The sequence below is a fragment of the Octodon degus genome, unplaced genomic scaffold, assembly GCF_000260255.1.
Source record: "Octodon degus isolate 3935 unplaced genomic scaffold, OctDeg1.0 scaffold00003, whole genome shotgun sequence".
NCBI lineage: Eukaryota > Metazoa > Chordata > Mammalia > Rodentia > Octodontidae > Octodon > Octodon degus.
The window spans coordinates 27,967,355-27,978,457 of record NW_004524579.1 but is presented as its reverse complement, the minus strand read 5'-3'; the positions used below and the strand labels follow the sequence as shown (position 1 = coordinate 27,978,457).

The window sequence follows — 11,103 nt, the reverse complement described above, 5'->3', positions numbered from 1 at the left end:
AAATCTCTCCTTTTTAGACAAGTTCCTGGATTAGAGACTGGATATTCATACAGGAGATAATCCCAAACCAAAAATAAACCATTTTGATTGGTGCCTAGCATCCCCATCTCCCCAGATGAATCATAGAGTGACGGGTTCATCAATTTAGTTTGCCTGTGGCCCTTTTTATTAGCAGTCTCACTTTTTCCCAGTGGCAGTAACATCAGTGCACCTCTAACACAGAGGAAGCATTCACTGAAAGTAGAATCATTAAATGATTAAATTAAATAATTGCAGTGTGCTGTTGTTCAGAACTCATGCCATCAGTATGTCAATATGTGACAATCAACCATCGCAGAAAGCTACCCTAATTCCTGGAACTATCCTGTGGTGCCAGGCGAGAGGATCTCTGATTAGGAGTCCCCATCAGTTGGTGTTATGTCTGGGTCACTCTGAGGTCATGAGTTACATTGATGCCCTAGTGAGCAGAGTGTGACCCAGCTGAACTGAGACCACAGAAGGATCAGAAGGGCCCCTGGGAGCCAGATCCAGTTCTGGCCCTGATTTCCTTTGTGGCCTGAAGCCAAACAAGGAAATTCTGCAAGTTAGCTCTTCCCATTTAGCAAGAGAGAAGACACTTTGGTGAAAGCCTTTGGGATTGAATACGATGTGATGTGGAAAGAGAGGACACTAATAGTGTGTCTCAGTGTATGGGGTTGTGGAGCGCTTGCTTAGCAGGTGCAAAGCTATGTATTTGATACTCCACACTGCAAAAAATAACTGGGCAAATAAATACATAACAAAATCAATCCAGGGCAGGAGCTAGAGTTCAGTGGCACAGTGCCTGCCTGGCAAGTGCGAGGTCATGAACTCGATTTGGTCAGTCCATAGAGAATCTGTCATGCTGCTGTCCATATAGGCGTGAGAAGTTCAGTTCTGATTTATGAGTGAGATTCTGCAGACTCATCACCCTGCGGCCTTCCCTTCTCTGGCCTCTTTTGTTCCTGGCATAATCCTATCTGCCTTTTGGTTTGATCATTCTAGAGCACTTCAAGGATCAGTTTCAGCTCATGGATTATGTCTTGACAACCCCTATTACCCCTCAGGCAGATAATCTACTAATCTTTGCCTGAAAGATTCAGGTTAATTGAACTTGCAATGCCTCAGGAAACCTTATTTGCATGCTGACCCATCTTCATCTCTGCAGCGGTCTCCTGGCTCCTGACCAGCAGGGATCCCCCGTCCCCCGCAGCCAGGCCTCTCCAGAGCTAATTTTTCCCTGTACTCACAATTCCTCCTTTTATCTTTCCTTCATGCTGTTATTACTATATGCCATCCATATTTTAGGGCTCCCTTATAATTGTTTTCAAACATATCTGGGGGTTATTTTATTTTTATTTTTAATTTGTAAGTTTTTGGAGTTTTTTTGAGACATCTTGCTGTTTGGTCCAGGCTAGTACTGAACTTGCTTTTTAGCCCAGACTGGCCTCCAACTGGAGACCCTTTTGCTCTGGCCTCCACCTGCCAGGGTCACAGGCACGCACCACCATGCTCATCTTCATTCTATTTTTAAAAGAACACAAGAAAACCAGAATGCCTTCCCCTGAGCTCACCAGCTCTTCTCGTCTATTTACTGCCTTCCTTCTGCAGCAAGCGTTTCGGGTTCCTCTTGGTTTGGCAGTCTCATTTCCTTTTTCCAACACTGTTGAAATTGCATCCTCCAAGGTCAACAACGCTGCCCTTGGAGCACAGTCCAGCAGAGCTTTTAGTCTCATTCTTATTTTCTCAAAAGCATCAATTTCCTTTCCCTTACCAGGATCTACTTCTCTGGTTTATATTTGTCCACCTATTTCCTAATAGGATTTTCTGAACTAATCGACAGACAACATCCTGGCAGAGTCCAAGTTCTTGCAGTAGCAAGCTTGTGGGGGACTTTTAATTCTGCCACTAATCAACTGCATGATCTATGACAATGTAATCTTCCCTGCCTCAGTTTTCCTAATTTTAAGATGGGGGTGATAGGAAGGGCTCTTATCTTGACTTGGAATTAAATTGTACTGGGGTGGCCAGTGCAGTATTTACTGCAATATTCGGCATATGAAAGCATTCATTCATGTTATCTATTGGTATAACAGCAAGCCCCTGGCCACCTGGTGCCCACACCTCTTATTCCAACATCCTGGGAGCCTGAGGCAGGATGATCACAAGTCTAGCCTCAGCCTGAGCAATGTAACAAGACCTTGTCTCAAAATGTAAAAATAAAAACAGGGCTGGCGATGTAGCTTAGTGCAAAGGCCCTGGGTTCAACCCCCAGAGCCAAACCAAACCGAACTCCAAGCCAATGAACTCCTAGGTCTTTGAAACCTGCCTCCTCTCCACCCCTTTTAAGACATATTGCTCTCATTGAACCCAGCCCAGGGCCAGACAGTAATTAATCACTGATACGTAGGTTTCCACACGCTGGCAGAGCCCAGCGAAAGAGGAATGCTGGCGGAGGGAGCTCTGAGGCTATTCAGACTGTAGCATCCAGTTTTTTATGTCGTTTTGTTTCTAGCAATAAACCACTTAAATTGTGGACAAATGATATTTGTTGAGCAGGAAAGGGGCGTCGACGGTTAAAGCGCCAGTTCTGGTTCGACAGTCACAAGGAGCTGGTTGGCAGGAATATTGTCCCAGCTCAGTGCAAATCTGGTTTTTCACGGGAGCCAGGAAGCGAGTTGAGGCATGGCGCCATCTAGTGGCAGCATGAGCACCGGCGCCGGGCAGGACAGTGTCCTTTGATGCGGGGAAAGGGCCTGAGAATTAGCGTCCTTTCTGGAGAAAGTGGGGGTGAGGCTGGACAGGACGGAGGACTTAGGGATGGGGCTGGGTGGGGGGACGCCTCAGCAGGGTGCAGGGACGCAGAGGGCACGTGGGATGGCCGCGCTGCTGGCAAAAACCTTGCCGGTATCGCTCGTGGGCAACTCCCTCCCCCACCTCGCTGCCAACCGCACACTGAGTTTTCTCCCTCCTTCGATTCTACCACCCTGTGCCGCCCCGTTATTCCGAACTGACCTCGCTTCACCTTCCGATTTCCCTTTCTGTGTGTTAGGACTTCGGGGCGGGGAAGACCTAGCCGAGTCATCACATCTGGTCGCCACCCGGAAACAGCAGCGCGGAGAGAGCACCGAGCACCGAGCACCCAGCACCCAGCACCCAGCTCCCAGCACCCAGGGACTGCAGACCGCAGCGCCGCGTCACGTGACCACCCCAGCCCACAGGTGAGGGCGCCGCAGGCAGGCCGCGCCTTGGCTCCGCGGCCGTCCTGGGAGGCCACTGTGGTCACTATCAGAGGGAGCTGGATCCTAAGTGTGTAGCAAGCACTCTCTGTGGAAAACCCGAGCAGGCAACGTTGATCCTGATGGATCTTTATTGTGTCAGCAAAGAGCTTTAGGATGGGAAGGCCCTTGGCGCTTCCTTCAAACAGAGGTGGCTACAGACTGATGACACTCAGGGCATTGTGGGGAAGCTGGATATAGGCTACAGAACAGCCATACAAGTGTAGGTTTTGCAGTGTGGAACTCTGCCTTATCGTTTGATTCTGGGTGAGTCCCTGTCTCTGTTTTCCTAGGATGAAGATCATTAGCGCTACCTCTCAAGGTTAGTGTGAGGAACAAGTGAAACACGATAAAGCTCTCATTTGGGAGATTGGGATTGGAGTTCACAGAGTCAGTGAAGAAGCCGGTTAGAGTAGCACGAAGGTGCCACTGTACATACTCCAAATATTGCACCAGAAAATATAGTCATCACGAAGGCCGTGGCCTTCGCTTACAATGCGGATCCACCCGGTGGCTTTTTGGTGTTGCTTCTTTCATTAATCACATGAGGGATTATTGTTGTGTGGCTTCGGTCTTTCAAATGTAGTGAGAACCTAAAGAGGCCTGAGAAGGCACGTCTAACATCGCTTTCCACAGGATTACCGCAATTCTCAAAATCGTTCCACATCACGAAGGTTTTTCCCAAGTGTTTATGGGCCACATGCCTAATTAGGTGCTTCTTGTTCTGGAGTCGGTGTAACAATTCCACCCTGCTTTCAGAGAAACATCTTCCTCCTCTTGTATAGTCATATTTTGAGTTTATATAATCTTAAATTAAATTTCATAGTTCTAGGCCTGGGAGTATGTTTCATAGGTAGAGCACTTGCCTAGCACATGAGAGGCCATGAGCTTTATTGCCAGCACAGTAATAAATAAATAAAAAGATTTAAACTAGTAAATCCATCTCATGATCTGAATACCAAAGGCAGCTGCTGCGCACCGATTCTTGGGTGGCGTGTAGCACCTGGAAGCAGGAGGGATGATTACAGTCAGCCGAAGCAGTAGTTGGTGTAGCTCATAGAAGGCCTGCAGAGTCCAGCTCCTCTACCATGATGCTCAGCACAGATTAAATAGTATCTGGCAAAAAATGTACACACATTTCAGAAAAAGAAAAACTTGAATAAATATTTTAATACTAAATCTATTGAAACGTCATGAAATTAATGCAAGTTGCCTTTGACCTGTACAAATACAAGAGGTGCTCAAAGTGGTGGCTATTGGCTTCCAGATATGTAGTGAATCACTGCTGGAGCAATGTTGGTCATGGAGAGTGCTGCACACACATTTTCAATTTCTTCTCTATTTCTTTTCTATGACATCTTCTAGGGTCCCCCTTATGAGGATAACACCTTCTGCTGAGAAACTATTATATTTTTCTTTTCCTGAAGTGTGTATACATTTCTTTAAAAAATCATTAATTTATTTGGTACAGGGTCTCGCTACAATCCTGGGGATCCAACCCAGGTCCTTGTGCTTGCCAGGCAGGCATTTAGACCACTGAGCTATCTCCCCAACCCCATATACACTTTTATTTGTTCGATTCTGTGTTTAATCTAATGTAGCATACAAAAATGTCCACTATAGCTAGTAACTACATATATTATTGTAATTAATGAAGTCAGAGTTGAAAAAGGATTGTTTGAAATATGAATTTCTTTCCTCATTTTCCAGATGAGAAGAAGATCCAAGTGTTTGTAAGTTTGGCTCTAATAGCATTGGTCAGAATTCGAGTCAGATAGATTTAGCTGAAAAGGTATCTGGAAGTTCACAGTGAACTTCCAGATATACAGTTATCCCAAATCCATTTCTTTTTGGTAAAAGCAGGTAGAATGAAGAAATGTTGATGAAGCCCAGAGCAGGGATGTGGGCGGGGTACACATAGGAACCCTTCCCAGAGGAGAAGGATGCATTGAATCATGTGTGCAAGATGAGTCTCCTAGCCCTGGTCACACCAGGCCAAGCACCTATGATGCCTGTGGGCAGTGACCAGAAAAGCTCACCCCTAAGGAGGAAGATTGCTGTTTAAGGTTGTTTCGGGGCATGGAGGAAGGGTGAGACACCTTAAGAAATCTTGGAATCTGGGTACTAGTTCATTCTTAGTAGGTTTAAAATGTTCCTCTCTGACATCCTGTGTTGTAACAGATGGAAATGATCTGTTGTTTTGATTGGACTGGGCAGAAAGTACATAGCCCAGAGGAGAGGGAGGAGGAGGGGGAGGCTGCAGTCAGGAAGGGTCTGCGGGGTGTGTGTGTGTGTGTGTGTGTGTGGGTCTTTTAAGAAGCTGCCAGCTCAAGAGATACAAAGCTCTGGTGAGGGCCTCGTGACTCTGGATTAACTCTTAGCTTGTTTTAAGGAAACTTTTAAGGATGGCATCCTAGAAAATGCACAGATCGTAGCTGTAGTTTACTGTTTTTGGTTGTGGGTGACAGTGCCTGGGATGGAATGCAGGGCCTCGAGCATGCTAAGCTTGCACTTTACCACTGAACTGTCCCACCCTGCCCCACTGTTCTGCTTTTTCCCTAAGGATTGAATGCTGGGCAAGTGTCTAGTGCTGAGCTTAACCCCTAGCCCTTTAAAATAGTCCTAAAATTTCAAGATAGAGCCTTGCTGGGTTACTTAGACTGGTCTCAAACTTTCCATCCTTCTGCCTCAGTTTCCCAAGTAGTTGGGATTACATGTGGGCACCACCACACCCAGCCCCATGTGATTTCCTTGGGACAGTTATCTGAACCCATTCTCTGCTGCTAATAACAAAGCACCATAGATCAAGCCAGTTATAAAGAGGAGAGGCTTAACAAGGTCAAAGGGCTGCGGCAGCTGATGGCCTTCTTGGAGCCTGAGGTGCGGCAGCATATCCCTGGGTGAGGACAGAAGGCATCAAAGAAATCCAGCCAAACTGGCTTCTCTAGCAGCCCCTTGAGATAACCCTTTAACCCATTCATTTCTTCATCACATCCGTGGAGAAACCCATGAGTGAAAGCAGAACCCTGACCACCCTTTAAAGGCCGAACCTGGATTTACCTCTTAATATATCATAGTGATTAAATGTCAACACGAGTTCTGGAAAGGGCACACCAACGCAAACCCTAGCAGCAGTGAAACTCATCCTGTCCCATAGGCATGTGCCATCGGTCCTTTGTTTGCAGAGACACTGACGTGCTTCCCTCTGTGCCCCAACCCCTGCTTCCTCCGGTGACTGCTGGGACCTCTGTTGATGCCTGAGCTCAGCTTTCTGCAGTAGCCAATGCTGGGACTGATTTCTAGCACAGAGGAACTTATATCCAAAGCTGTGGATAGCACCACTAGGCACCTTGAGCGAAAAGTGTGATGCTCAGATCTGACACTCCCTGAGACTCTGACCTAGAACTTCTGGGGTCAGCCTGGACTTTGTAACATGTACTGGGGGCTGACAGAGGAGCACCCCTAGCTCCCTCACACAGAGAAATGCTTTGCTGTTAGAGACAATGCGCAAGACTGAGCGAATCACAGTGTTTAGTTAGTGGTGGGAGCAAAGAAGAAGAAAGGGCTTGTGGGACAGGTGGTGAGCTGAGGGTGCGGCCTTTGTGCATCTCTAACCATATGCTGAAGCCTCTCTGGAGGATGGCTCAGCTCTTCTTCACTTTGCCCTGCTCGAGAGCCTTCCCTGATCTCCAGTTCTGGATCTGCCTATGAAGACAAGGCTGGCAGCTAGGCTGCAGGAGCCTGGGGAAGGCGTCCTGGCAGGCTGAATCCCTTCACTGCCCTGCAATCATGCAATAGAAGTTAAGCGTGAAAAACAAGGGAACGAGTTGTTCTTCACAGTGGAGAGCAGCTCCAAGGCCTGATTTCTTATGCCTTGGAACACAGACGCCTGCTGTTTTACAATGAGGCTGGGCCCTCTGTGAGCAGACTCCCAGCCTGCAGGACCTGTGCTTGTGTTAAGTCCCCGCTTCCCATTGGCAGGCATCTGTCAGCTCTGATGTAGAGAAATGCACCCAAGGAGCAGCAGGGTCCATTGAAACAGAAGGTCATGGGAAGAAAACTCCAGAAAGAAACAACAAAGCTTTTTTTTTTTTTTTTGGCCTCAATATGAGTTTCTAATAGTTTTCTTCTTGAGGGGAATGGCTTGTCATGCTGTGGTTTCTTTCTCTTACTGGAGCAGTTCTCAAAGTGTTGTCCCTAGGCCAGCTACACTCCAGTGTCACCTAGGCGTTTGTTAAAAGTAAACTCTGAGGTTGCCAGCCCCTGTGCACAGAATCCCAAAAAGTGGAGGATCAGGCATGGCGGTGTGGGCCTTCATCATTGCCCGGTGCTTCTGCTGCAGGCTCTACTATGTGAACCACTGGCTTCATGCTAAAGCCTGGGGCCCGCCTGGGGTTCATCAAAGAGAACTGCAGTTCTGCCAGGTAATGATGCAAAGAGAAGTTCTCACTAACTGGGCTGGAGGTGGAGCTGCAATTCGCTGGATATCTATTTTGGTCCCAACAGAGGCCTGTTGTCCAGAGATGAAGGAAAACTTGGAACTGGAGGTGAGGAGGTGAAGTGGATGTGAGGAGGTGAACTGGAGGTGAGGAGGTGAAGAGCTGTTTTCATGGACCTCTCCGCTCTCTTGTGTGCAAGGCAGCAGGACTGAAACAACCTGGGCAGAAATGACAGGAAAATGAGATCTGTGCCTGCCTGCGGGCCCACCCCAGTCGGGTGCATCTGCCAAAGAGGGCTTGGATTCTGTCAGGCAGGAATGTGGCCCAGGTTGCCCAAGACTCTTGACTTCAACACTGAAGTCTCCTGTTCCAGGAAAGCCCTCCACCCTAGGCTAACCAAGGCAGCTGGTCACTGTCACCTAGTTCAGTGACTGCTTTTTGAATTGTATGGCTGATTTTAAAAATTGCTGATGTTTAGGCCTGGCCCTGATCTGGGGCAGTCAGAGCATGGGACATTTAAGAGTTTCCCCGGTGCTTCTGAGGGAACCAGAGGTGAGGACCACTGCTAATTGAAGCCACTTGCCTGTCATTTCTTTCTTTCACTAAAAAACACAAACACAAAACATCCCAAAGCCAATGACTACAATGAAGTTGGTCCCCTACTAATCCCATATACAAAAATTAATGCAAGGCAGATCAATAACCTACATATAAGAGCTAACGCTATAGAACACTGAAAACACATGGCTGAACGTAAATGGTCTTGGATTTGGCAATAGGTTCTTAGATAGGAGCCCAGGTAGTTACAACACTGACAGCTTGGACTGCATCAAAAGCTAAAGATTTTGTGTGTTAAAGGACACTTTCAAGAAAGTGAGAAGACAGTAGTAACGAGAGAATAGATTTGCATGTTGCGTACATGGTAAAGGTCTAGTATCTAGAATGTACAAAGAAATCTTACAAACCAAAGGACAAACAAACCAATTAAAAACCAGAAAAAGGCTGGATGCAGTGTTACATGTGTGTAATCTCAGCTACTCAGGAGGCTAAAGCAGGAGGATCTCATGTTTGAGGCCAACTTGACCTTAGCAAGACCCTGTCTCAAAGAAGGGGGAAGGGCAAAGGCTATGAACAGGTGGTTCTTCAAAAAAGATATACAAATCACCAATAACATGCAAAATATGTTTGACATCACTAGTTTTTAGAAAAGTACAAATCACACCAAATGACTGCTGCTTCATACCAACTAAGATGGATATAGTAATCATAAGGAAAGATAAAAAATGTTGAGGGGAAGTGGACAGATTAGAACCATTGTACACTGCAGATGGGAATATAAAGTTGTGTAGCGACTGTGGAAGGTGATTTAGCAGTTCTTGAAAAGTTAAACATAGAGTCCCCTTGTTGAGGTGGTCCACACCTGTAATTCCAGTGTCTAGGAGGCTGAGGCAGGAGGATCACAAGTTTGAGCCCAGCCCGGGAAATTTAGAAACTTAGTTATCCTGCCTCAAAATTTTTTAGAAAAGCTAAAAATGGGTATGGAGGGAGCCAGTGTGAAATGCATATGTTCAATCCTGAGTATCACAAAGAAAGAACAAGTTACCTTATGATCTAGTGATTCCATTCCTAGCTATAGCTATATGCCTCCCCCCCATGAAGACACGTACTTTAACACAAATATTCTCAGCAGCACTGTTCACAACAGCTAAAAGGTGGAAGCAGCCTAAGTGCCCATGAGCAGGAGAATGGATAAGCGCATTGTGATCTATCCATACAACAAGATAGGGCTCAGCCATATGGCTGAGTGAAGTACTGATACTTGTTACAATATACATGAACCTTGAAAGACTGTGGAAATGAAGCACAATGCCACATATTATAAAATATCCAGAATAGGTAAAGCCACGGAGACAGCAAATGGATCAATGATTGCTATAGGCTCAGGGAAGGCTAGAGTAGGGAAGCGACTACTTACTTGGTAGAGGGTTTTCTTTCAGGGTGATGGAGAAAGTTGTGGGAGATGGTGGCTGCACAACATTGGTACACTGGTTAATTGTGGGTTAAACATGGATTTTACCTCAGTTTTAAAAAAACCAGCCATTCACATGTGTCTACAAAACACATTTGAGACCCAGCTCTTTAGCGGTTGAGCCCTCCACAATGGGCCTTGGCCTTCCGCAGCCTTACCACCTCTTGCTCTCCTACCGTTTCAATTATCATTAGTAATGCTACTCCTAACCCTGTGCAGCTCATTGCAATCCTCGTGTGTCCAGGTTTCTCCCTCTGCCTCTAGGTGGTGGGCTTCGGGAGGGCTCTGCCAGCACTTCCTGCCCACTGTCCCCTCCCAACCCCTGTGGACCTTTATGCCTTTGACTGGAAGTGAGACCCCTGGACCAGAAGCATTGGTGTCTCTGGATGTGAGGAAGAAAAGCGGAACCTGGAGCTCCTAGTCTAGACCCACTGCATCAAATTTTGTATTTGAACAACATCTCACATGGTTCTAGTTCATTACCTTTTGAGAGGCTCTGATTTACACTACTGGGCCCCGAGTCAGGCTGCTGATCAGGTTCACTGAGAAGTTGCATTTATTTATATTTTTTTAAAAAATGTATTTAGTATAAGGTCTACATAGGGACCAGGGAGATGGCTCAGTGGAGTATAAGGTCTACAGGGTCTCACTACACAGATCAGACTCGTAGTGATCCACCTGTTTTCATCCTCCCAAGCTCTGGGGTTACAGCTGCGTGCCACTACGCCCAGTTTGCTACATATATTTATAATTAGGGAATAGACATAATGGGTACAGTGAAAGACTGTATGTGTACAAGAAGAACAAAAGAATAAGTCTCCCTTCCACCTCAGGTCCTCAGATTTTCCAGTCTGGGTTACATTTCCTGGGTATTCTTTCCTGTTCCACGCAAATGCTAGCATATCTGTACATATGTACTTCCCTCCCTTGTTTTGATTTTTTTATTTTTATTTTTTAATTTTTTTCCCATAAATTTATTGAGAAACAAATAGCAATGAGACAGTTTCAAAACAAACTGGTAGGACAGTTTCAATAATTAACACATTGTATACATTCTTCCTAGTGGTTAATTGCTGGACAAGATGCGGACATGATATCCTACTTACATACACTATTAGAACAAATCCCTCTATCCATTAAGAGAATGTAACTGTATATCAATTCTAGCCATTTGAATACACAGATACAAAATGGACATTCATCTGCATCCCCTTTTTGTTGTTAAGTTCCGTTATTTGCATATTATAGGTGTGTTAACTCAGCAAAATATTCTAAAAGAGTCCAGTAGCCCATAATAGTATTGGGCCTTGTTTTGATTTTTAACATATGCTGTACACAT

At 45.9% G+C, this 11,103-nt stretch overlaps 1 protein-coding gene across 1 annotated transcript in view; it reads left to right on the top strand.

Annotated features, from left to right (window-relative positions):
- Positions 1-3,173: 3,173 nt before the first annotated feature.
- Positions 3,174-11,103, top strand: part of Mro (maestro) — a 17,661-nt gene continuing 9,731 nt past the window's right edge. The window contains exon 1 of the mRNA XM_004623657.2: positions 3,174-3,239. The gene's annotated coding sequence lies outside the window, so the exon portion shown is untranslated. The remainder of the gene's footprint in view (positions 3,240-11,103) is intronic.